This window comes from Triticum urartu, chromosome 7, assembly GCF_003073215.2.
Source record: "Triticum urartu cultivar G1812 chromosome 7, Tu2.1, whole genome shotgun sequence".
NCBI lineage: Eukaryota > Viridiplantae > Streptophyta > Magnoliopsida > Poales > Poaceae > Triticum > Triticum urartu.
Genome location: NC_053028.1, coordinates 38,841,898 through 38,848,500, shown reverse-complemented (window position 1 = coordinate 38,848,500; position 6,603 = coordinate 38,841,898).

The following is a 6,603-nucleotide window of genomic DNA, read 5'->3' as shown; positions in this document are numbered from 1 at the left end:
GGTTTTCTCTCATTCGTGTTGCAGTTTAAGCGACGCACTCCGCCGGTGAACCACGCAGCGCTGACCGCACTTGTGGATCGTTGGAGGCTGGAGACTCACTCGTTCCACCTTCCATTTAGGGAGATGACGATGACCCTTGAGGACATGGCTATGATAAGCGGCCTTCCTATCAACGGACAAGCTGTTACCGGTCGTGTCAGTGCCGTTAATTGGCGAGAACGGACTGGCATTTTAATTGGTGTTCAGTCCGACGCCCCTGAGGAAGGCAAGGCCGATACCGCGAGAGTGAGGCATTCTTGGCTAAAAGCGGTTAGAGGAAACACCAATCCGTGTCCTCAGGGTGCTAATGACGTGGTTGTGCAGCAGTACGCGCGGGCCTATCTTTGGTATGTGCTAACCAAGGTAGTCTTCTCAGATGCAACCGGGAACTCGGCCCTCTGGATGTTCCTGGAGCTACTCAATAACTGGGATACCCAGTATAGCTGGGGTTTGGCCGCGCTAGCATATTTGTATCGTCAGGTAAGAGATATTTGCAACCATTTAACTTGCATTTGTCATGCGCCTCCATATCTAACATGTTTGTTTGATTGCAGCTTGACTTGGCGTATCGCAGGAAGGGAGATACATCCTCATTGGCTGGGTTTGTTTGGAGCCTATCCGTGTGGATGTGGGAGCGGATCCCGGTTGGACGGCCCGATATCAAGGACCCCAACATGGCAAACCCACGGGGTAATCCAGACGGGTTGCATGATGATGATCCATATCGGCGCCCTACGCTTGCTTACTATTGGGAACAAGTGACAGTGTACACAGGAAGCTCGCATGTGCAATAAAAGTGCTATATGAACGAGCTGGACACCTTGACTGCTGAGCAGGTATAGAGAAGTTCGATGAGACCAAATTTAGTCAAGAATGAAACTTGTATCTAACAATGTATCTCTTTGTTTTGCAGGTACATTGGTTGCCTTATATGGAAGATCGTGACTATGATCTTAATGAGATGTGCACGCGTGATAGCCATCTTTGGCGGGCGAGGTGCCCAATGATATGCTTCTTCGCAGTCGAGTGGCACTTTGTAGACCGTGTGGCAAGACAATTTGGAAGAAGACAAGGTATTCCAATTGAGGAGAGCAACGAGGAAATGCTATCTCTGCATCAGTGAGCAAGCATGCCTTGAATATGTAGTGGAGCATTGAATAAGTCTATGTTTGCTAATGCTTTGTCCCGTGCATCATTTGTAGGTTCGATCGAAGAAACAATCAGGATATATCGGATTGGGCAAACAAACACCGTGCGTGGATAGAAATTTAGAATCAAAGAGACACGTTAGTGCAATCAGAGAATAGACCTCACAATCAGTCAGCATATCAGAAGTATCAAGTGTGGTATGCGGATCGTTACCGGTTAAAGCTAAAGCCTGGTTGGACTCACGAGGAGTGGTCGGAGTTGGTGTCTGAAGACCCGGAGACTGCAGAAGGTTATCATACCTTCAACACGGCTGTGAGAGACACCAGAGGGGCTCACGTTGACTATGCACCGATGCATGACGAAATGGTAGTTTGTTTGACCTATTCTAACAAACTTGCATGCAGCATGTTGTCTTCTTTCAAATACATAAGTTTGGTTTGTTCATGAATTGCAGGGCAGATCGTTGCTTCTGTGCATCAACGATGCCAATGTTGCACTGAGTCATCCACCCGGTGGTGTATTATCTAAGAGGACTCTTAGGAGCACGATGGAGGTGTGACCAATATATTATAAAAGTTTCTTTTCACGGATTATTTATTTGTATCTCATATCATAGCATATTTTGTGTTGTTGCAGAAGTTCAAGAAGCGGTTCCATAAGATGGCAACAATGCTTTCTTGCCATGGTGCTCAGTCCAGTGACGTGTATGCACCTGGTACCTGCGCCAGAGCTAATAGACGGCGTTATATCCAGAACGATGAGGACATGGAGGAGGAGGTCCATGAAGAGGAGTCATCACATCAAGAGGATCCAACACAAGATGAGGATCATGAGTATGATGCAATACATCAAGAGGATCATGAGTATGATGTTGATGCTCCACAACCATCACAGGTTACACAACCGACACAAGGCGATGCTCGCTCTAGGAAAGGCAAAGCCATAGCTAAGACACCAGGCAAGAAAGGTAGAAAGAAGACATGGAACACACAATTCCATAGTCCGGAGTATCCTCATCAGCTTATCCCAACAGGAATGCAAAGATATAAGGCCAACATTGAGGCGGAGGAGGAGGCTAGCGAAGAGGAGGAGCCTACACTTGCAGCACTCATGAAGAGAGGAAGGAGGAAGTGAGCTTCTTGTTTGGAAGTGTATGAACTAGGTGGCGTTTGTACGCATGAACTTGGTGTTGTGGTAAAAACTTTTAAGGTTGTCTTGAATTTGGTGTCTTATGTATGCACTTGGTGTCTTATGTATGCATGAATTTATCGTGATGAAAAATCTGTGAACTTGTTGTCGTTTGTATGCAAGAATTTGTCGTGGTGAAAGTTCTGTGAAATGTGCTATCTTCTGTGTTTTATGAACCTGTCATATTATTATATATGTGCTATCTTCTTGTGTGAAATAAGTACAAAAATTAGTACAGGGCCCCAGACGCCAGGGTCCTTGGTGTCTGGTATGAAGTCAGGGGACCAGGCGCCAGCGTCCGTGGCGTCTGGTATGAAGTCAGGGGACCAGACGCCAGGGTCCATGGCGTCTGGTATGAAGTCAGGGGACCAGACGCCAAGGTCCCTGGCGTCTGGTGGTCGACTGGAAGCAAAAGCAGAGGCATGGGACAGCAGAAACAGGGCAGCCAGACGCCAGGGTCCATGGCGTCTGGCCCTGGTGTAGTAGTTTTTTCTATCAAACACATGTTGTATCGAATGACAATCATTAGTGTTCACATAGATATTTTGTTCTATCAAACACCTATAGTATCACATAATAGCAAATGACAAATATTAGTGTTCACATAATAGCAAATGACAAACATAGTTATCACATAATCTCAAATTACACAAATAGTCCCGAATGAGAAGTTCATCACATACAAAGTCTCGAATGACATAAGTAATAACCACGATGGTCCATGATAATTGAAACGACATGAACATCATATATAACTCGGTTTCCTGTAGCAATGCAAGTCAACAACCCTTTTACATCCCCATTCTTGCAGCATTTCTTGAATCTTGTCATCATCAGTTATGTCAACCAATTTTCTTTCGCCGGGGCCATCTGACTGCTTCCTGCTGACATAGTACACAAAATCCTCTTCCTTCAACCCTTGCTTCAACATGAATTTAGTTTTCAACCAATCGAAAGTGAGGTCCACTTCACTAACTTGCACAACACATGGAGACAAGCCTAGGACATGAACAACAGGGCTAAGCACCCACTGAGTACCATTAACCATCTACAACACACAAATCTCTTAGTATCTAACCTATGATACATTAAACCACGAGGAAAGCAAACTAGGGTTTACACAAAACTATGATGCATTAAACCAACCAAAAGATAGGGGTGGAGTTGATTTACCTTCTAGTTTCGAAATACTGAAGATCCAACGGTGAAGCTGGACCGATTCGTGAGAGATTTGAGGGGGTTAGGGTACTGGATGAGAGGGCTAGAGGTGAGAGTGAGTGGAGATGAAAGGAATGAGAGGGGTAGAGGTGGAGATGAATGGATGAGAGGGCTAGAGGCGGGCCCAAAGAATCTTATCCACTCGAAACTAGACCCACACGCCAGGGTGCCTGGCGTCTGGCCCTCTGGATCGGGCATCAGACAGATCAGACAAGTGTCTGGTCTCCTGCGCGACCAAAACGAGCCAGACGCCAGGGACCTTGGCGTCTGGTCTGGATATGGACCCAGACGCCAGGGTTCCCGGCGTCTGGCTCTCTGGATGATCAGACAGGTGTCTGGTCTCCTGCATGACCAAAACGAGCCAGACGCCAGGCACCCTGGCGTCTGGTCTGGATATGGACCCAGACGCCAGGAACCTTGGCGTCTGGTCCTTGGCGCCTGGCTTTCTGGATGATCAGACAGCTGTCTGGTCTCCTGCGTGACCAAAACGAGCCAGACGTCAGGGACCTTAGCGTCTGGTCTTGTCTGGTCTGGATATGGAGCCAGACGCCAGAGTTCCTGGCGTCTGGCTCTCTGGATAAGCAAAATGCTCTCTGGTCATGTTCTTGTCGCTTTTCGGATGGGCAAAATGCTCTCTGGATAGTTTGCACATAATTTCAAATAGGTTGCACACACTTTTAAACATTGGAAGTCAAACAAAAATATGAACAAAGCATAGTTTGCACATAATTTTAAATAGGTCTCAAATAACAAGTTCACACATGATGTCTCAAATGACATAAGTAGTTCATGACCACAAACGGTCTCGAATGACAAGTTCATACATTAAACAAAGTCTCGATATTCCATCATCGACGCCGGTGCCTTTCCATTTGTCTACTGAGTAGTACGGGGCCACTTTTCCTTCTTGTCACGTGCCTCGTCCTCCTCTCGTGCATCGCGAGCCCTTGCAAGTTTTCTTGCCCTCTCTTCTTGGCGAGCCTCCTTCTCTTTGCGTGCCCTCTCTTGATCACGCTTGTTGCACTCGTTCTTCTCCTTCTCACGACGCTCATGCTCCAATCCCCGTGCAAAGGACTCCTCGAACAGGCGCTGCCTCCGTAAGTAATCTCGATGTTGGTCCTCTTAGACATCTTTTGGTACCTCGTGATCTATCCAAGTGAAGTACTTGCAAAGTGGAGGAGGCGACTATATGAAAGTCATGTTTTTGTTAGTAATATGAGTCCAACTTGATGAGGTTTTTTGTATGTACACCCAACATACCGGTGGTATGTCATATGCGTTAGTTGGCCTTCGACGATCATGTGCATAGTTGGGACACACGAAAAACCTTCTACCTTCTGTCCATGACTTCTTGCGGTCCGTGGACACCTTCATCTTGCAAACATCACCACACCAACATGGTGGTGTGGGCACATCCTTCTCCTTCTCCTTGTCCAACGTGGCCTCCATCCACGTCTTCGGCATGTCCTCTTGGTCCGCGCACGCCGGTCTCGTCCTGAAACCGGATGAAGCCATGCCTACAAAAAGAACAATTGTTAGCACAAGACATAAAGAGATATATGTGTAAATACAGTAAATCAATAAATGCTAGGAATTTTAAGAACAAATAATATACCATTATTATTAGATCAACCATCTGGATTAAGCAAATAACCGAAGGCCAATCCATTATCAACCATTCCTCTCCGACCACCACCACCTCTAGCACTTGTGCTTCCTCTCCGACCACCACCATCTCTAGCATTTGTGCTTCCTCTCCGACCACCACCACCTCTAGCACTTGTGCTTCCTCTTCGACCACCACCACCTCTAGCACTTGTGCTTGCTCGACCACCACCTCTAGCACTTGTGCTTGCTCGACCACCACCTCTAGCACTTGTGCCTGCTCGACCACCACCTCTAGCACTTGTGCTTCCTCGACCACCACCACCGTCACCTCTTCCACCTCGTTCACCATCGGTGCCACCTCCACGACTTGTTTTTCTTTTTTTGGTTTTCCTATTCTTGCATGTCCGCTCATTGTGTCCCCCTTCACCGCACACCCCACAGTTGATAGTGTCAGGAGCCTCCATGAAATGACCGCTACCAAATTGTTTTATGCCAGTGTATCCGGCCAGGTCATCCATATCACCCCTGAACCTCTTAGTTCTCCTTCTACCCTTGGTCTCCAACTTCAGAAGAGGGTCTGACCTAATATGAGGGCCATGGTACTCAGGCCACTGTGATTGGTCCAAGAAAGGGTGAAATCTTGATGCCCATGTCAACCTAGTAGCTTCCACATGGAACTCTTGCATCCGCACGGTTTTTCCATCACAGACATGTATGTTTCTCGCCTTCGCCGCCGTTATCAAATGCGAGCATGGCCAATGATAATTACTAGGCCTCTCGCACTGGCACCACCGAGTCTTCAGACGCACCTCAAATGCAGCACCACCATATTGTCTACCGTCTCGTGTTGTGCCACCTGGCTCATCAATTTGATAGATCATTTCAGTTCTGTCGAATATGATAACTTGTTGCCGTGAAGACTTGCTTGCTTGTAACTGCAACCATTCATCAACCTTTTCCGGATAATCCTTTTTTTCACCTATCCATTTTGCAGTCTCTTCAGAATGCCTCTGAAAGTACTCATTAAGCTTGAAGAATGTGTACTCCACTATTGCAGTCATCGGCAATGCACGAGCACCCTTCAGCACATTATTGAAACATTCTACCAGATTGCTCGTCATGTCGCCATATCGCCTACCACCATCGTCATGAGCGCGTGCCCTCTTGTGCTTCTCGCTTAAATTCCTAGTTAAGAACTCTTTTCCCCCTTCATTCACCGCTGCAAAGAGTTTGTTGTACCGAGCATTGAAACCTTGGGTGGTGAAGGCCACACATACATGGGTAAGGTCTTTGCTGAGCTCCTTGCTCTTACATGCCCGGTAAAAGTTGGCCACGAAATGCCTCATGCACCATCTGTGGTGAAGCTTTGGAAATCCTGAAATAACAATGTACATTGCCTTG